The sequence below is a fragment of the Scardinius erythrophthalmus genome, assembly GCF_964197995.2.
Source record: "Scardinius erythrophthalmus genome assembly, chromosome: 20".
NCBI classification, from domain to species: Eukaryota; Metazoa; Chordata; class Actinopteri; order Cypriniformes; family Leuciscidae; genus Scardinius; species Scardinius erythrophthalmus.
Window position 1 is genome coordinate 17,143,544 of NC_138240.1, and position 20,451 is coordinate 17,163,994.

A 20,451-nucleotide genomic window follows, 5' to 3' on the forward strand; every position below is an offset into this window, starting at 1 on the left:
TGTTAATGTGATATCATCTCACAGGTGTTCGGTTAAATATTGTATGACAAGGTGACACCTCTCTCTTGCCAGAGGCGTCACCCTCCTTCAGCCTCTCCTTCCTTCGCCTCTCTTCTGTTCCTGCCTGCCTCCTTTGGTAGCTTGTAGGCTTCAGAGCACCCCCTAGTGACCTACTTCTGGAGTTTCTCTCATTATTTATGACCATGGAATGATTTACATTTCAGCCATTTAACAGATAATTTGCCCAAAGCCATTTACAAAAAGTGCTTCAGCTTTACATATGATGCTGTTTAAATGATTGTCAACAGATTGTTGCCGTAAAAATCCCGTAACTAATAAACAAGCCAACATGATATAATTTTTTTTCCAATTATACTTATATTTTTGCAAGCAATAATGTTTAGAATTTGTTGAAACCGAGAAGTCTGGACATACTGTGCAGACAAAAATGTTTGCATCTTAAATTTAAAATTCTAATGTTGAATTGGTATTAATTTGTGATTACATTGGGCAATCCTTTAATTGTCATCAATGCAATAATATCAAGGCATCAATTTAAAATATTGTGTAGATGTACAACTATGTGTGTTGTTGAAGGGTTAGTTCACCCAAAAATGAATTATTATCCCATAATTTACTCACCCTCAAGCCAGGTGTATATGACTTCCTTCTTTCAGCCAAACACAGAGTTATATATAAAAAAAATATCCTGGCTCTTCCAAGCTTTATAATGGGAGTGAATAGTAACTGAGATTTTGAAGCCTAAAAAAGTTCATCCATCCACCATAAAAGTAATCCGTACGGCTCCAGGGGTTAATAAAGAGGCATCAAATCTCACCTAAGCCACGTCATACGTCAGGTCAGAGGCCACTCTTCAACTTGCGTACGGCCGTAACCGGAAGCTTGTAATTATAGTTTATAAAGCTTTAAATATGGATATTTTTCTCACAAAAATGCATCACTTCGCTTCAGAAGGCCTTTATTAACCCCCTGGTGCCATATGGATTACTTTTATAATGGATGTATGTATTTTTGGGAGGCTTCAAAATCCAAGTTATCATTCACTCCCATTATAAAGCTTGGAAGAGCCTGAATATTTTTTTAATATAACTCCTCCGATTGTGTTTGGCTGAAAGAAGAAAGTCATAAACACCTAGGATGGCTTGAGGGGAAGTAAATTATGGAATAATTTTTGGGCAAACTAACCCTTTAAATGCAAAATTCACAAAAAAAACCTGACTTTTTTGGCACATACTATTTTGATGTCTATAAACAGTAATCTTAATATAAATCATGAACTGGCAATTTTTTTTTTTTTTTTTTTTTTTTTACAAATAGAGGCATATATTGTTCTCTACGATAATACAGTTTAAGAATACTCAACAAAGGACAAAAGATTTATTTTCCATTTCTAAAGGAAAAGTGGTGGATTCTTAGTAACAGAAGCCTCTCTGCCTCTCTGACATTTCCTCTTCTCATTTATTACATAAATAGCCTTGCAGGCTGTTTGTAAGCATAGGCAAATGTTCTTCATAGAATTTTCAGGCAAAAATTTAAGTTCTGGCATCATTTATTTATTGACATTCTTACGTGAAACAATAAAGTATAAATTTAGCAAAATGGCAGAGCTTCTGCATACAGTCAATGGGGAACAGGGGCTGTCAAGCTCAAAAAAGCCATAAAAGTAGCCCATATAATTTATTTCAAGTCTTCTAAAACCATACAATAGCTTTTTGTGAGGAACAATAAATAACACCTTTTGTGTTTTACTGACAGAAAAAAAAGAGCTAAACTTAATGTTTGGAACAATGTGATAGAGTAAATGATGATGTATTTTCATTTTTGGTTGAACTATCTCCCTTTAAAGAATCAAAGAACAGCCGCAGAATTTGTTGTGTAACAGCAGGACTTGTCGCAGCTTGTGAGATTGATCATAAAGGACTGGACAAACATCTGCTCTGATTTCCCCAGCAAATATTTACGATGTTTATTCTCAGTTGTATTCATCTCTTCTCTGAGCTAGTCATGTGCTAATGCTGAGAGCCCCTGTTTCTCATTTTTCAATAATAGGAGCAGACTGGGTATTTCATTTTTGTGCTAAGGAAGATGCTTTCATAATTCATGAGCAGAGCATACAAGATTTCTATTTTTATGCCACATTTTCACCCACATTGCAAAACATTAATACTTGCACTCAAGATGAATGTGTTTCATGAATTTTCATAGGTCTTATAAAGTGTAAAAAATTAGGTTTCCCTGGAACTGAAGATGGAAAAATTAAGGCAACAGTTTGCAGTTAATGTTTTTTCTTCTTTGAATTGGATGTTTACTGATTATTTTAACTATATTAACTTGACTAAACTATGGAAACCCATTCCCGTCACGTAAGGTGAAAAAAAAAATGATGACATGCTTAAGTCATAATTATGACATAAAAAGTCGAAATTACTGTATGATAAACGAAATTGACATACTAAATCGAAATTATGACACAACTAAGTCGAAATTATGAATTGCTGACAGGATGGATTGTGAACACATTATTGAGTATTTTAAACTAGGTTTTAACTTCTAATGATGAAATTATTGCCTTATAAGCGGAAAGGCATGGAGTAGCTCTGAGCAAACACACTCTTGAAAGAATTTTAAGTAAGATCAAGCTTTGGCGCAGAAAGAACAAAATGGATGTGGCTGCAGTTGCAGCTTTCATTGAACAACTTAATACCATGGACCAATGTCATGTTTGTATGGATGCACCAGAAATGTTGGTTGAATGGTATTGTAACTGATAGAGAAACAGTGCAAGTTCTGCTGCAGAACAGTTGCAACAGGAGGTTGTGATCGGGCAGCAGTTTTCATTAAACAGTAAATACAGCCTACTCCTATAAAAATGATCTTGTATGTATCAATAAATGGTGCACGTGACATTTAATAAGAGTACCTCTTTTGTATTTAATCAGAATCAGAAAGAATCAAATAGAGCTTTATTGCCATTTATGTTTGCACACACAAGGAATTTGTTTTGGTGACAGAAGAAGCTTCCAGTACACAGAGACAACAACAGTACACAGATAGATAGTCAAATAAAAAATAAAGATAAATGAACAAGATACACTTATGTATATATAATTTAGCCTATAAATGGGAAGGAAAAAAATACACACATTTTAATGTACAGGTGTGCTATATACAACAGAATAGAATATTAACAGGGAATGGAGCAAGAGGTAGGTTATTGTCAAATAAATATAAGTGTTTTTGCACATATTTATCATTGCCCAGTGGAGGCATTTAACTGTTCATGCCTTACTCTATATCTATTTAAAAGCACAAAGAAAGATGACATTAGATAATGTTTGCAGCTGAGATTTAATGATATGCAATTCATCCTGTGGCGGGTCACGTCAGATCAATGAGCAACAAGTCATAATTTCGATTTAGTTATGTTTCGGTTAGTAATCTCATAATTTCGATTTGCTATATCAAAATTTTGACTTTATAAGTCAATTTCGATTTAGTAAGTTATCATTTTGACTTTTTATCGCATAATTAGGACTTTTAAAGTCATCATTTCAATTTATTAAGTCATAATTTCGAATTTTTATCTCATAATTATGACATAAGTTGGAAAAAAAATTCTAATGTGGCGGGAATGGGCTTCCATATCCTGTCGTGTTGGGTCGCGTGAGATCAATGAGCAGCAAGTCATAATTTCGACTTCCTATGTCAAAATTTCGACTTTTATATAATAATAATGATTTTTAAAGTCATAATTTCATAATAATATCTCATAATTATGACGTATGTTTTTTTGTTTTGTTTTTTCTTATGTGGCGGGAATGGTCTTCCATACTTAACATATGTAGTTGCCATGACTTAAAATCTGTCATCATGGAAACAATTACCTTTTTATATTAAGTAACTGTAAGGAGATTTTTTCACTTTGATAATCAAGTATATGGTTGTGTTTCCCTTTTTTCAGTGTACTGTAACCTTTCAGAATATTTTCTATTGACATTGCATCCTTAAATGATTAAGCAACGTCATATTACAACAATAGTCTGTTTTCCTGTGCACAACTAGAAAATCAAATGTGGATGTATAAAGGAGGCTTTGGCCTGGAAACTGTAACACTTGGAGAAGGACATGAGAAGGTCTACATAGGAAGACATTTTTCAGGTCATAAGATGAGATATCCCCATTATGTCTAGCTCAGTACCCACTGGAGGAGAATTTTGTACATAGACCATTAGTTGACATCAAAACATGATAGAAAGAGGGGAGCGGGAGGGGGTGTGGGGAAGGAGAGAGAGGTGCCTTTGACTGCAAACAAGACAGTCGATATAAGCCAGCACTAAAAGGATTTCAATCATATTTCACCATGCACAGACTTCATTATCTAAGGCTTATATAATGGCCAGCATGTCCATTGCCTGAGAGAGAGAGAGAGAGAAAGAAGGAAGAAACTGAGGGCCAGACACAGCTGAGAGAGTGAAGAAGACTCAGGCACAGAGGAATTGGGAGGAAAGACAGATTAAAGGAGGAGTTTGCCCAAAAATGAGAGTTCTGTCATTATTTATTCACCTTTGTGTCGTTCCAAGTCTGTATGACTTTTATATGCACTTACAATGTATTGCTATTAAAGATTTCAAGCTCCAAAAAGGTCACAAAATAGCCATAAAAATGCCTTAAAAGTCACATATGGCTAATTAACAATATTTGCTAAATATACTATTCAAAGGTTTGGGGTTGGAAAGTTTTGTGAAATATTATTACAATTTAAAATGACAGTTTTCTATTTAAATAAATTTTCAAATGTAATTGTATTCTTCAGCATTTATTTGAAATAGATTTTTTTTAACATTATAAATATCTTTACTGTTACATTTGATCCATGTAGTGCATCCTTGCTGATTATTATTTTATTTTTTTCATATGGCTTATATATTCTGAAGTCACGTGTAGGTTTAGTGATTCATGAACGAATCACTAGGATCGTATAGCTTCAGATGATTTTAAATACTTAGTCATGAGGACCAGTTTTATGGTGCTTATATGGTGATTTTGTGTCTTTTTTTGAAGTTTGAAAGCTTTGATTCCTTTTTCATTGTGAAGTAATGGAAAACAGCAACCAAGACTTGTTTTTCCACAGAAGAAAGAAAGCCATGTGGATTTGAAACGATCAGTGGGTGAGTCAGTGATGACAAAATATTCAAGTGAATTCTCATTATACTGTAGAGGGTATCTAATGATTTTTCCTCCGTTCGTTCTTCATTCCCCAGATTCGCACAAACACGCTATACAAAGAGCTGCTCTCTTCTCATTACACAAACACTTATTTATCATTTCATTCTCAGCTTGCTCATTAGCGTGTTGTCACACCGAACAGCACAAAACAGTGCAGTGCATGTGGGAAGTCGGACGGTGATTGTTTAGAAAGCGTAATGATGAGATTTGAGTCATCACCAGCTGAGGCAACGTGAACGCATGAGGAGGCCTGCTCTATGGGAAAAATTAAAACTCTTTAACACCTGCTTGGTGCGTTTGAGAAATTTCCACAAAGATCAAAGAGAGCCGCTGTGTTTGCGTAGAACTGTGTTTAGAGTCACGACGCTCATCGTGTGCACCTGCTCACCACTTATCACAAGAAATTGCTATTGTTGATTTGCAGATATTTAGACCTTTGTTAAAAGCAGTGTGAATGTGTTTGTGTTAATCTCATCTTCATAAGAAGCTGAGACTGTTTTATTAGCGGCATTTAACTCTTATTTGAAACCAAGAGACAGTACTGTGGATAAGCAGTGAGAGAATGTTTAGCGGTTATTTGTTAAAAAGGGCTTTCAAACTGACAGTGATTAAATCAATGCAAATTAATTAACAGTGATTAAAAAGGCCACCGGATCTCTGTGCTCTTGATATTTAGTTATTCCGGCTCAACCACTGTATCCAACTTTCAGGTGTTTCATTTGGACTAAAACAATTTGTCTTTTTAAAATGTTGTCTGACTAAATTCACAGCAATCTTGCTGCATATCACTGACAGTGTGGACGCCCTTAATAGTCTAATTGCAAGGACAATCTGTGTAGTTTTATAGCCTGTGAACATGTCAATCCCAAGAACACATGCTGTGTTTATCGTTATTTTGATGTTTTGTGGGGAAAAATGGTTATATTCAGGTCCACACAGAACTCCATAAGATCTCCACAGAATCGGAATGCCTATAGCTTTCACAGACTTTCACATGCTCATGGGTTTGATTATTAAATATTTTTGACTAGTTTACTTATGCTTTCATTTACTAATGTTAGTGTAGTACTCTCAGCTCAGTTTAACATATTTTACCATGTTTAACTCCATGGATGTTTTTCCAAAATCAGTGCAGAAAATGCAAAAAAGTCTGTAGACATTTGCAGATTAGTCTGGGCCTGGATACAAATTTATATTGGAAACTTAGGAAATGGTAACAAATAGAATTTTGTCTTTACCAAAAATGTAATTGCAGTTGTCACGATTCAATTTTATACAGTGTGTATGCACACTGCCGTTCACACAAGTTTGTGGTCGATACGATATTTTATGTTTTTTTAAAGAACTCTCTTGTGCTCACCATGGCTGCATTTATTTGATAAAAAAAGACAGTATAAACATTAATATTGTGAAATATTATCACAATTGAAATAACTGTTTATTTTCATATAAATCTAAATGTAATTTATTCCTGTGATGTAAAGCTCAATTTTCAGCATCATTAGTTCAGTCTTCAGTGTCACATGATCCTCCAGAAATCGTTCTAATATGCTGATTTGGTTTTTAAGGGAAAAAAATGATTATTATTATTATCAGTGTCGAAAACATTTGTGCTCCTTGATATTTTTTTGTGGAAATGTAATATATAAAATATATTTACATAATATATCAAACCATTTGTAGCATTTTAAGGGCCCGATTTACTAAACAGGGAGCACAATTCTAAAAAAAAAGCGCTGATGGGAGTGGAAAGTTCTATGTGATCTATTGACGACGCACAAATGAAAGAACGCAGACGCAGCCGGATCATTTCCATAATGACCAACGCAATCTACCGAGAGCAGCGCAAACTAGCGTTTAAGACATGCTTTTTTTTAAACGTTAAATAATGGTGCATATACCAGTAAATTGACAAGCACAAACCTTAGTAAATCACCTTGCGTGATTCATTTAAATACTCTCCTCCTATCAATTTTGCGTCTGAAAGGGAAACTCCTACAAATGCATATGCAATAAGGTCAGCCGCAAAAATAACTCTCCATGCCTTTTCAGTGCTAATTTTTCACTGCATGTCATTAGTAAATCCTGACAGTAGTACCACCAAAAGATTGTGTGCCCCTGCGTAAGCTGTAAGTAAATCGGGCTCTAAATGTCTTTACTGTCACTTTTTTCAATTGAATGTGTCCTTGAAAAGAAATCTTACTGTCCTCGAACATCAAGTATAGCCAAACATATGTCCTGTAACTCTTGTTTGACTAAATTAAACACTGAATAAACATTCTTTATATTTTTCCTTATTCTGCATCAACTCTCTGAACCATACTCCACTCACAACACTCAAAGAGAGAGAGAGAGAGCAGAAGAAAAAACAGAGAAATAAAAAGCGCTTTGGACACCAAATGGAGAAGAGAGAGAGAGAGATAGTGTAGGAAACGTGGAAGGGGAAGATAATTGAGACTGGACATCACAGGTAAGATACAAATAAATGAGGAAGAGAGGTAGAATGGAAATGCTATTTAACTGGAATTAGCCGAGACTTATCTTCTTCCTCCTGATAGATTTAGTGGAGCATTGTTGCTATAGGCATCTGATGGAATGAGCTGGTGTTAGAGCTTCAAGAGAAGGGGCAGGCCGGAGAAAGACCCAAAGAGAGAGGATAAGTGTTCAGAAAAGATAAGAGGATTGCAAGAAGTGGTGATAATTGTGAAGCTGTTTTTAAGGGGTCTGATATGTATATGACTTTAAATGCAGACTTATTCATATACTGCAATTTGTTCAGCAAAACGAAACTCTTATCTTAAAATAAGATCTAATTGAGGAGGGTTGATCTACAAGGAAATTAGGCCCCATTGTCTCTCTGAACTTCGGGAAAGGCTGAGCTCAGAGTGCTGAATCTACTTGGCAGAACATCGGACTGCATGGAGAATAGGGGTGGGTGATATACTGGTAGAAACAATTTACTGGTAGAGATTTTGGACTATCGTCTCTATCGCAGTTACACTCATGTGACGTTGCTGTGCTGGCGATTACGAAAGCTTATCATTTGCTTGAGTTTTTAAGCATTGCAGTTTAAAAACAAGTGATTTTAAACTGTTGAATCGCAATTAGCAGCAAAATACATCTCGTTTCAGTATATGGGCGTGCTCTCTGAAAGACTGTTTCTCAGAGTTGTCAGCACGTGAGAACAGAACCAAGTGCTTTTTGCCACCTATTTGGGCTTGAACAGTTAAATACACAAACCTATGTGTCAAAGTGACCATGTATTTTCAAGTAAACAGTAATTTATGTCTTAACTGAACTTTGATGGGAGAGAGAAAACGAGCAAGTATAATGGATCCGTGCAGTCTGTCTTAAAGTGACAGCATCCAAATTTACCTGCTGTCATTATTAATTTTATTCAAACAACAAAAAAGAGAAAATCTCTCAGTGATCTTTACTGAATTACTTTTGTAACTTTAGTAAGAAAAATATTATAAAACAAGGAGTGCAAAAAACCTGGGGTGTAAAATCTGTATCCCGGTGCTCTTTGGGAGTAGGGATAATTCGACTCATACAAACATATCAAGCCATGGCACTCGAGATTTTAAGTAAATATATATAAAAAGCCTTTATTTAGTCATGGCTTAGGCAATTAAAATCAGTTTACAGAAAACCGCACACCGGCACGTCGCAGCTAATGAGCTTTCATCAGGACCCAGTTTTCTGTAAACTGATTTTAATTGCCTAAGCCATGACTAAATAAAGGCTTTTTATATATATTTACTTAAATTCTTGAGTGCCTTGCCTTGATATGTTTGTAAGAATAAATGTATATTTAATTTACACAGTAAAGACTATGCGTTGTTTTATTTATACATTTGACTACTTAATACATTTTATGAAGCATTTCTAGTGCTTGAAGTTTTTTAGGTATAGGTCTTTGTTCTATTGTAGGTTATTTTTTATTTGCTCTTTCTTTATCAGTTTACTTGTCTTTGTCAATTTACTAGCTTTTTAGGCTAGTATTAGTTTTTTAAATTATATTGAAAATGGTGATAAGAATAAGTTTCAATGTTATCAAAAATGTTGATATCATAACTTTATTTAAAGCAAAAATAACTATATTGTGATATATATACCAACAACTTTTATTGCATCCAAAATCATGTGTACGCACATCAGAATTATGAACCTGTAAGTAGCAACTCCCCAGAAGGACTTGGAAGGCAGCTTTATATCTGAGGTCTCTTATTCCTGGTGTGACACTTAAAAGAAAGGATTATGACAGGGTTTAATTGTTGCGAAGGCTGAAATTCCCTTTTTAAAGTAGAAACGGCTGGCTTAAAAGTAAATTCTGGAGCTCACATTGGCATTTCTCTGAGCAATGTTTCTCCTTCATGCAGATAAACATTCTCAATCAGATTCTTAACGAGTCACTCCGGTGAATTGTAATGACAAATGTGCTATATTACTAGGGAAATGGAAAGCCCACACAGCAGCTCTTCCACGTGGGTAAAAAAAAATAACTAATGCAGAGGGTATAAATTTGCAGGGAGAAACATCAGTGTGAGAAAAAGCAAAAGACAAACAGCCTTTAAAGGATGAGTTTAATCTCCAGCTCAACAACCCTCCGGTCTGCCAGCAAGATGACCCAAATTGGATCATTAAATTTCACTTCTGTATTCCTGTGGAGACGTGAGAAGGAGAATGGCCCCTCCGCCCACCATTCTTTTCAGTTTGTTTTTAGGAGACAAAGTTCAATTATTGAATTGTAAATAAATTAAAAGGACGGGGCGGCAGTATCTATTTTGTGGCGACTGTGTAGAGCAAGAGGGTGAGTGTGTGTGTATTTTCTTGAGGTAAACTTCAGCGATGCCCCACTCATTCTTATTCTGTTTGTCCCTGCATCCCTCCACCACATCTTTATCTTTGTCTGCGGGAGACAAGATGGCCCACCGCCAGGCCTTAATGGACTTTTGGAAAGCAAAGAAAATAATACATCACAGGTCGAGAAAGGAGAGGTAGAAAAGGGGTAGTGGTCCTAAATATTTATTTCTTGCCAGCAAATATTTGAGAAAATGACCATGGCCATTCATAGAAATACTACCTGGGCTTCACTCAGACTCCCATGCACCTGAATACACACAAACCATTTGTTATTACCTAGAAAACATGAGCATTCATGTGTGTATTTGCTGTTATGGAAAAATAATAACAGTAACGTCATGCATTGAATCGCAATTGGCACCGCAAAACCTTTTCCCACTGTCTCAAATTGTGAATGCTGGTGTGTTACACACAATATTACTTTTTCCTGTCATTGAAAGTCCCGGTCGGATTTCATTTTTCCAAATCCGACATCTATGACTTGGCTTACCTTTACAACACACTTTTGCACTTCATGATAATTTAATTCATTTTTTACAATATTAGTTGCCTCAAACAGGAGTTTCTTTGCAAATCTCAGGAGTTCTGACAGCATGTTGCTAAGCAGACAGCACAAGAGTCACCATGTCTGCGCTGCACCGTATATGAAGGAAATGCAATGGTTTAAAGCATAAATGGCTTAATAAGGTTGTATAATTAATAATTAAGTGCGGAAAAATTATTTTATATAAATTATTTTTTCTTTTTTTTTGTATTAAGACCCTTCCACCACAAGAACTATAACTATAAATATAATGATGTCTATAGAGATAACCATATTAGCATCCAAACCAATAGACTATTATTTGTGCACACTGCAGTTATGTCATCTGCCACTTTAAATGCTTGAGCTTATTAAATCCAGGTGGATTCTGATTGGCTGCCAATGTTTTTATTGTTCTGAAAATGATTCCTAGTATCGTTCCGCTGAGTCGTTTAGGTATAACTGTGGTGTTCTAGAATTAGATAGATTGTTAAAACTTTATAGTTATTGTTTTAGTCAGTGTCCTTAGTGTAAACAGCTCATTTACACACCTAATTCCGAGAAGGCGGATGGGATAAGAGAAATTAAGATCATAAATAAGCTTATATTTAATTCAAAGCTAAAATGTATTGGCAAATATAGTTAATTGTTACTGAAAAATATTATTTTACACAATTTTTGTCTTAGTATGTATTTGTATGCTTATTAGACTACAACACTGAACAGGTGTGGTCACAATTAACGTTGTTCATTGAATTTTTGCATGCAAAATCCGCATTCAATGCAAATAATTTTGAGAATAGGAATTCACGCATTCATGAATTTCACATGAGCACAAAATATTTTCCTGCTGACTTCGCAACGGGTTCAAGTCTTTTACATATTCACCACGTTGACCAACAAAAAGCTGCTTGGATTGCTTCATGCATCGGTACAATATTGACTATATACTGCTAAACATTTTTGCCTGCAATATTTTGCTAATTGACCTTTAGCTTAGCGACATGCTAACAGCTGTCACCTCTGGAGTGTGCCTGTTACAGCATGCCTTAAGACTCTGCCTGGAGGAAGTTTACAAGGTTTTGGAACAGAGCCAGAGTGTGCGACCTTAAATTATTCTGAAGTCGGAAGAAAGTGTGCTGTCTGTTGTGAGAGGACAGGCTTGCTGGAACTCTGTATCTTTGTCATCTCAGCATGAGTAAAAACCATAAAATGTCACATCACAGCCACTCTTGATGCAGAGGACAGGGGCTTCATGAAGTGTGTATGTCGCAACTGTGAGGAGGACCAGAGATGGAGCGCTGCAGATGACAGCCACATGAGCGATGGGGAGCACTCTGATTATACAGCAGGGTGTGTGAGCATGCATGCGTTCAAAGATGTGCATGTGTGCACTCATATCAGTGAGTGCTAAGAATGTCAGGATGTCTGTGTCCTAGGGACTTTTGACAGCTTTTTCTTGCCATCTCTGCAGGGATTTAGTGAAGCCTGTATTTTCCTGCTACATGGACAAGATGCATCCACTGATCCATGCTGTCATCACAAATAGACTGAGAGAATCAGCAGAAGAGCCATTACTTTCTGAACTATTTCAGTATCATGTACAAAAAAAAAATGGTGTGGACCAAGACTTGGCAGGCAGACTGTGATTCAGTGGGTGACCTGACTTTGAATCTTGCTTGATCCTTCTCCCACTTGTCTTTGGTTGTTTTTTACAAGGAGTTAAAGAGATAGTTCATCCAAAAATGAAAATTCTGTTATTATTTACTCACCCTCATATCGTTCCCACATAACCCATATAAAGCAATTGTATCTCTTCACAAGAATTGGATTAAACCCCTCAATTCATTTTCTGAGGGCTTTATAACCTTTTTGTATCTTCTAAGTTTTGGTTACCTATACTTTCAATGGAGGAACAGAAACCTCTTTGAAATGGTTTGAAATGACATAAGAGTGTAGAAGTTCTGTCCTTAAAGTGTTGTTGCAGAGAGGTTAGATGACTTTCTTTGCAATCAATCTCTATATTCTCTGAGGCTAAACTTGCAGTCTCATGGCTGTCTTGGCTGCTTTATCTTTCGCCCTTTGTGTGGGAAGCTCAAAAGGATATGAACAGACCCTCTTCTCTTTTCTTTTGAAGGCTATGTCTAACAGTGTGTTTGACTAAATGATCAAAAGAACAATTCAGCTTATACATAGCCTCAAATTCAATGTTAAATAACCATTGTATTTTAATTTTGTATGTGCAAACATTCATAGCACTTGGAGAGGTGGAAGCTTGCTGTAGGATTCCTTGAATCTGTTTGGTCAAGCAGTTTCCAAACAATGCTGAATATTCAAAACCAATGGGACTTTCACATACTATCACTCTTGTGTATTAGTGGTGAGGATATTTTTAGCGATTCTTTCCACAGGTTATATTGTTACCCGAGTAGGTGGTAACATGGAAAGTCTTTATGAGGGAGTTATTGACTCATTCATTCATTCATTCATTCAAATACATAAAAAAGATTCATTCATGAATTAAACAAGTGATGTTCTTTATGAGTGACTCATTGAATCATCCACTCAAACGATTTGCTCAAAAACACTGATTAATTCAGGAGCCAAATGTCTTTGTTTGGAATTATTTTTGTTGGCAGAGCAAGTAACAATATTTTTATCTAAAATGTAAGTTACTTGATATTAACTTACCGTTTTGGCTCATTTTTCCTTTGCTTGTGTCAATGACTTTCTTGTCAAACCTATGTTGACATAGATTGTTTGAGTAAAGAGAACTGAAACAATGGATGGGAGATGAAAGTGTGTATTGTCAGATTTTAATGACTTATATTGTCATCATGAACGGTGAAAAACAGTCATGTCCCTTTCACTTATTCTTTCTGTCAGCCATTGAGCAACGTTTGAGTAATTGTAGAGTAATTTGAAGAATTTTCCCTTATTTAAGACTTAAAACGTCTCAGATGTCTTTAGTTCATTTATAATGTGCTCCCGGTTCCCTTTATTTTCACTTTTTGTAGACATATACATATATCCACAGATAATTGTCCATTACAGTTTATCTGTTCACTACTTTGTGAAAAGAGAATGTACTGTATTTCTTGCTGTCACCATCAAACAAGCGAGAATGTTGACATTTGATCCACGACTAGTCAACACAAATTGCCGACTGATGTCAAAACTGATCAGTTAGTCAGAACAATCAAGAAAGACAATCAGAAAGAAAGCAGTGTTAAGGACAAAGAGTTAGGAGACATTGATGAGAATTGGCACACTATAGTATACTAGTCGGATTCAGCGTGGGTGACTCCTGTCAAGGAACGCTCCTACAAACCTTTGTTAAATATAGGCATTCATGCATGTTTTGTATTATTATTATTATTCCAAAGTAGATAGAAATGTTCTATATGAGTCGATGCTTTTCTTTTAAGAAATGAAAACAGGAAATGAGAATTACACTTCTTTTTGTTGTTCACCATTCCCACTAAATGTCAGAGGCATAATTCATCTGTTTCAGCAATCAATATCCTACATGTCATATTATCCCTCAAATGTTCTCTCCCCGCTGAACGCACTGCTGTTTTCCATTTTCCTGTTGGAGCCTTATGGAAAATTGACTAGTATATGACTGCAAAATGTTACAGCTGTGACTTTGACATAATGATTTTTTTTTTTTTTTTTTTTTTTTTTATGTTAGAAACCGAATCAGGAGAAACTATTATATTTATTGATTGGTACTTCTTTTTGGAATGATCCTTTTTTTCGTAGTTTTTTAAAGGGATAGTTCACCCAAAATGAAAACTGACATCGTTTACTTACCCTCATGTCGTTTCTTTCTTCTAGAGAACACACTAGAAGATATTAAGAAGTTTTTCGTCCATACAGTGAAAGTTAATGGGGTCCAATATTGTTTTGTCAATGTATGGACAAAAAAGCTCATCAAAATATCTTCTTTTATGTTCCACAGAAGAAAAAAAAAATGAATGCAGCTTGGGAGTGGGACAACGTGAGGGCTGAGTAAATTATGCTGGAAGTTTCATTTTTGGGTGAACTATCCCTTTTAAGAAATAATAAGTGGTATGTAAGACAGGTGATCGTATAAGCTTGCTTTGGTTTGCAAATTAATCTCTCTTTATGCTATAGAGACTGCACTGTAAACTGTCTTTTAAAGCCATAGTTTCTGAATATATTGATAATTTTCCTCCATTATTCTTCACATTGAACAGTCTGTAAGGAGTTATCTTTGGAATATTGCAAAACAACAGATTGAAAAAGATGAGTGAAAAAATAAAGATTCATGCCATATCCCATTAGCAACAGTATTTCAGTTCTAGCTCAGTGAGCTGTCCTGGACTGTTTCTCAAACATCTGTGCCTAATTATTCCTCACTCCCTTATAGATCCTGTCTTTGGGAAAGAGGTACGTCCTTTTGCATATGGTCTGTGATGGACTATTAATTGCTTTTCCTTCATTTTCTGTTGGATAGAGAGTACTAATGACAGCTCAAAGCCAATTAGAGAGGAGAAGAAACATGGGAGAGGAAGTTGTCACATATTGGTGTCTCTCCATGTTGTCTCCATTGAGTGCAAATTCGAGCACAGGCCACCTGGGTGTGTGATTTCAGTGTACCCTGCGTGAGAGCTTGTAAAGACCATTGCTCAGCTGTCCCTCTTTAAAAACAGCTAATTAATGATATCCTCAATGCTTTTTCTAGTTCTATTTCAGTGGCTCTCTGCTAAAAAAACAAAATTGTCAGTTGATTATGTAATGTAGGGAAATTTAAAGGGATAGTTTCCATTTGATATTTTGCAACAAAAAAAGATGCATGCATGTAAATAATTTATTCCATCTATACATACATACAATGAGTCGTATCCTAAGAAAGGTATAATGTTTAATAATGTGATAGTTCCCAATAGATATTTTGCGAAAATAAACATATATATATATATATATATATATATATATTAGGGCTGTCAGTTAAACACATTATTAACTGCGTTAATGCAAACCCATTTTAACAGCGTACATTTTTTTATCGTGAGATTAACGCCTAGCAAACTTTGTTGTTATTTTTTTCACATGCTTTTGCAACAACTAGTAACGTTAGTAAAACACCACCGGATCTAGCTAGACCGGAAACAAAACAACAGGCACGCCGCACACACTTGTTTGGGCTTGTGAGCCGGCCAAGCCGCGTCTAGAACAACTTGTATCGCACATCGGACGTGCACTTTCTCAGTTTATGGCCAGCAATAATAACGCCGAATGGCACCGCCGGTGTGGTGTACACTCATAGAGAATAATGTGTTCGTATTTTAAATACGAGGCACTGCGCTTCTCGTCCAGTGTGCGACCCCCTTTAACGTTACGTGTTGAGTGGATGAATGATGAGCGTGAGACGCTGAAATGGATGCCAATAAGATTCTGAATGGAAAGTTTACTTTTAAAAAGTTGCCAAATGATTCAATTGACAAGACCAAAGTGATCTGTGTGTTTCGTCGTTGTGACCTGAGCTATCATCGCAGCACGTCCAGTCTGAAACACCACTTGATGGCCAAGCACACACACAGCTGATGTGAATTCTCCACCCCCTCGTCAATATCAGGGCCTCGTCAGTATTTCTTTCACCATTTTATTGATGGACAGTGTTACATTGTCTGAGAGATTATTTGCTCCAAGTGAGAATGTTAGTGTGAAATTGAACACTATAGTATATGCCAATGTTGTTTTGAGTAAAAAACATTTGCATAAGCAAGCCGATCCACTGTTCCATGTTGATAAGAGCATTAAAATGAGAAAAAGTAATGGGACAAAAAGAAATTAAGAGACATTTAGAATAGATAAAAATGTGCGATTAATCGCGAGTTAACTATGACATTAATGCGATTAATCGCGATTAAATATTTTAATCGTTTGACAGCACTAATATATATATATATATATATATATATATATAAAATGAGAATATATATATATATATATATATATATAAAGGGCTTGACATTAACTTTTTTGATCCCCAGCCACTGTGGCTAGTGGTTTTCCAAAGTTACTAGCCACTCACATTTTCACTGGTCACAATTTTGACCGATACCATGGGGAAAAATATAAAACTTAAAGGTATAGCGGAGGATTTTCTTTTTCCGGGTGGGTAGTGTAAATCATTGGTCCACCTAAGTGTCAATCATTCTGGTGATATGTTTACGTAAGGCCGTCGTACGTGCTCGTCCCTTAGTTTTCGCTTTCTGCGCATGCGCATCTTCAGGTGTTTATGTGTGGTGAGCTAGAGCTAAGCCATTCATTGAAGCTCGCCATTTCACCGGGTCCTTTGAAAATGTCTGAGGGTCGCAAGAGAAAAAGTTTGTACAAACTGTATGTGAAGAGAAAGGCCTCAGAAGAGAGAAACAAGATCAGAGTGTTTTTGGGAGATTGTTTCACACGATGACGTGCGCTGAAAACACAGGTTGGGCTTCCCACTGATGCCTCAGTCGCGAAGTTTCTACTCGACAGGTAAAGTTTGGCATGCTATTTGGAGAAAAAGTGCAAATCTTCTTTTGGAAAGTAATCTTGTATGAGCGATGCCGACAGCAACTTGTAAACAGAGCGTGCACGAGGAGAACCTCGCACACGTTTAATAGGCGTTCCCTCTCGGGAGCAGGTAGAGTGTTGCGCATGTGCATTTTTTTTCAAAAAGTGGAGAGGGCGGTTCTTATCTAAAATTCGGAAAGATCCTCCGCTATACCTTTAAAAAACAATAATTTGGCAGCAGGTATATTAAGCTCCTGTCACTTTAAGACCTGACGCACAGATCCATTATACTGTTACTCTTGCGTTTTTTTTTTTTCTCAACTGTTTACCTCTATACGTTTTTTTTCTCCCCTCGACTTCCTGTTTCGAATGCGCATGCGTCGCGTCTGAGCGCGTTGTTGTCTTTGGAGCTCCATCAATTGATTTATAATTCTTGATTTCTCTTTAAACTCACTTACAACGAACATTTTCTATTTTTCTCACCTCATAGTTACAACGCGGATTGTTGAGCAGACGCGTCTCAAGCCTAGTGATCCAACGCTGGATACTCTTATAGGTTACGTCCGTGGATCACGGCTGAACGCGTCTTCTCCGCACTCATTTACAAACAAACATTTTATTTTATTTTTTCGCGCCTATCGTGCGTCTACTCTACACCTGTACCCGTAAAAAGACGGATTATATCCAAGACTTAAGCCATAAATTAGTATTAATATTGATAGCATCACTGGTAGCGTCGTTGCTAACTTAACTTACTGTCCATCTGTTAAAATGGCGAATATATAAAATGTAAGTAGTTTACCTTTTGGTGCAGGTGAGGACACATTTGAGCTGCACGCGGTGCAGTCTGAGCTGGAAGCTGTTGAGAAACAGATCCACGACCTTTTAGTGAGAAAAGCCGAGCTGATAGACCGGCGGTTAGCTCTTGAAACATCGCGCGCCGAGGCACACAAATCAGAGACTAACGTTACTAACCCGATGACTCCGACCTCGTCTACTCCGTGCGTTCCTCAACATCGGTCCCGAACGTCGAGGTCGCGATCAGCCATGGTCTCGTTCACCCCGGCTCCAACATGCCATCACGAAGCCTGGATTTTTCCGCAGCGGAAGACGCGAGCCAGGTCTAGACCAAGAAAACTCTCTCCGACCCTCCCGGTTTTCGAGATATCCACACAAAACCGTTTCTCCCCTCTTCGCGAAACAGAACGCGATGCTGTGATCATCGGCGATTCCATCGTTCGACACGTACACGCTACGTTAAATAAAAGTAAGGTGCATAATCACTGCTTTCCTGGTGCTCGTGTTTCTGAAATCGCTGCTCACGTTCTCGAGATTCTGAACGAGCGCGTCGGAACTGTGGTCCTGCACGCGGGAGGGGCAGACATCAGACTGCGCCAGACGGAGGTTCTGAAGAAAGACTTCAGGAATCTGATCGATACGGTACGCAGCACATCGCCTGATATAACGATTATTGTGTCAGGACCGCTTCCCACGTACCGACTAGGTCATGAAAAGTTTAGTAGATTATTCACGCTAAATGAATGGTTAATGTCATGGTGCAATGAGCAGAAACTGCTCTTTGTAAATAATTGGGATCTGTTTTGGGAGCGTCCTAGGCTTTACCGTGCTGATGGCTTACACCCAAGCAGATTCGGATCGGATCTTCTGTCAGATAACATCTCCAAAATGTTAAATACCTTTTGACTAGTAACCAAAAGTCCAAATCATAGTCTCTGCTGCACCAATTTAACTGATATAAATAGTGTAGAACATTGCATAGAAACTGTGTCTATTCCTCGTTTAGTGAGATCAAATAATAAATCTACTGCAGGATCTAGAAAAAATCTAATTGTTATTAAACCAGAAAATGTTGCTATTGGTAATCAAAAACAATTTCTAAAGCTAGGTCTTCTAAACATTAGATCACTCACACCTAAGGCAGTTATTGTAAATGAAACAGTCACAGATAATAGCTTCGATGTACTTTGCCTTACTGAAACCTGGCTTAAACCAAATGATTATTTCGGTCTAAATGAGTCTACTCCATCAGGATACTCCTATAAGCACGAGCCCCGTCTGAATGGTCGTGGCGGCGGTGTTGCAACAATCTATAGAGTTTTTTTCAATGTTACTCAGAAAACGGGTTATAATTTTATTTCATTTGAAGTACTTGTACTAAATGTTACGCTCTTAGATGTTCGAAAAACATCCCTATTATCTCTAGCCTTGGCCTACCGTATATAGACCGCCTGGGCCTTACGCTGATTTCCCAAAAGAGTTTGCAGATCTTCTCTCAGACCTATTAGTTAACTTCGATAAAGCATTAATTGTTGGAGACTTTAATATCCATGTAGATAATCAAAATGATGCGTTAGGGGCTGCGTTTACAGATTTATTAAACTCCTTTGGGGTCAAGCAAAACGTTACCGGACCAACTCATCGATTTAATCATACACTCGATTTAATTATATCACATGGAACCGATCCAACCGATATAGATATCATTCCACAAAGTGACGATGTCACTGACCATTACATGGTAACTTGCATATTACGTACTCCTGTAATATATCATGCTGCGCCGCGTTATCGATTAGGCAGAACAATCCTTCCATCCACCATAGATCATTTTTCAAATAGCTTATTGGATCTGTCTCAGCTACTCAGTGAACCCAAACAAACAGATGAACTTGAGGAATTAACTAGCACTATGAGCACCATTCTCTCTGGATCATTGGATATTGTTGCGCCCATTAGATTAAAAAAGGTCAGAGAGAAAAGTAAAGCACCATGGTACAACAATACTACGCGTGTTCTAAAGAGAGAAACCCGTAATTTAGAGCGTAAATGGAAACAAACTAACTTAGAGGTCTTTAGAATCGCATGGAAAGACAGTATGTCACGTTATAAAAAGGCCCTAAAAGCGGCCAGGGCTGAGCACCTCCGCAAACTAATAGAAAACAACCATAACAATCCTAAGTTCTTATTTAACACCGTGGCGAGACTAACAAATAAACAGATGTCTCCTGAACAAAATATTCCATTACAGTTTAGTAGTAATGATTTCATGAAGTTCTTCACTGAGAAAATAGAAAACATCAGAACCACAATTGTAAACGTTCAATCATCAATCGCGCCTTATAATTCAGCCTCAATTATCACCCCGCAAGAACAATTACAGTGCTTTACAACTATAGAACAAAAAGAGTTAAATAAACTTTTTACTTCATCTAAAACAACAACATGTTTACTAGATCCTATACCAACTAAACTATTGAAAGAAGTGT

General features: G+C 36.8%; 1 protein-coding gene across 1 annotated transcript in view; it reads left to right on the forward strand.

The window, feature by feature from the left end:
• Positions 1-20,451, forward strand: part of grid2 (glutamate receptor, ionotropic, delta 2) — a gene marked incomplete at both ends in the record, with an annotated part of 472,158 nt that overhangs the window by 424,436 nt on the left and 27,271 nt on the right. The window lies entirely within an intron of this gene.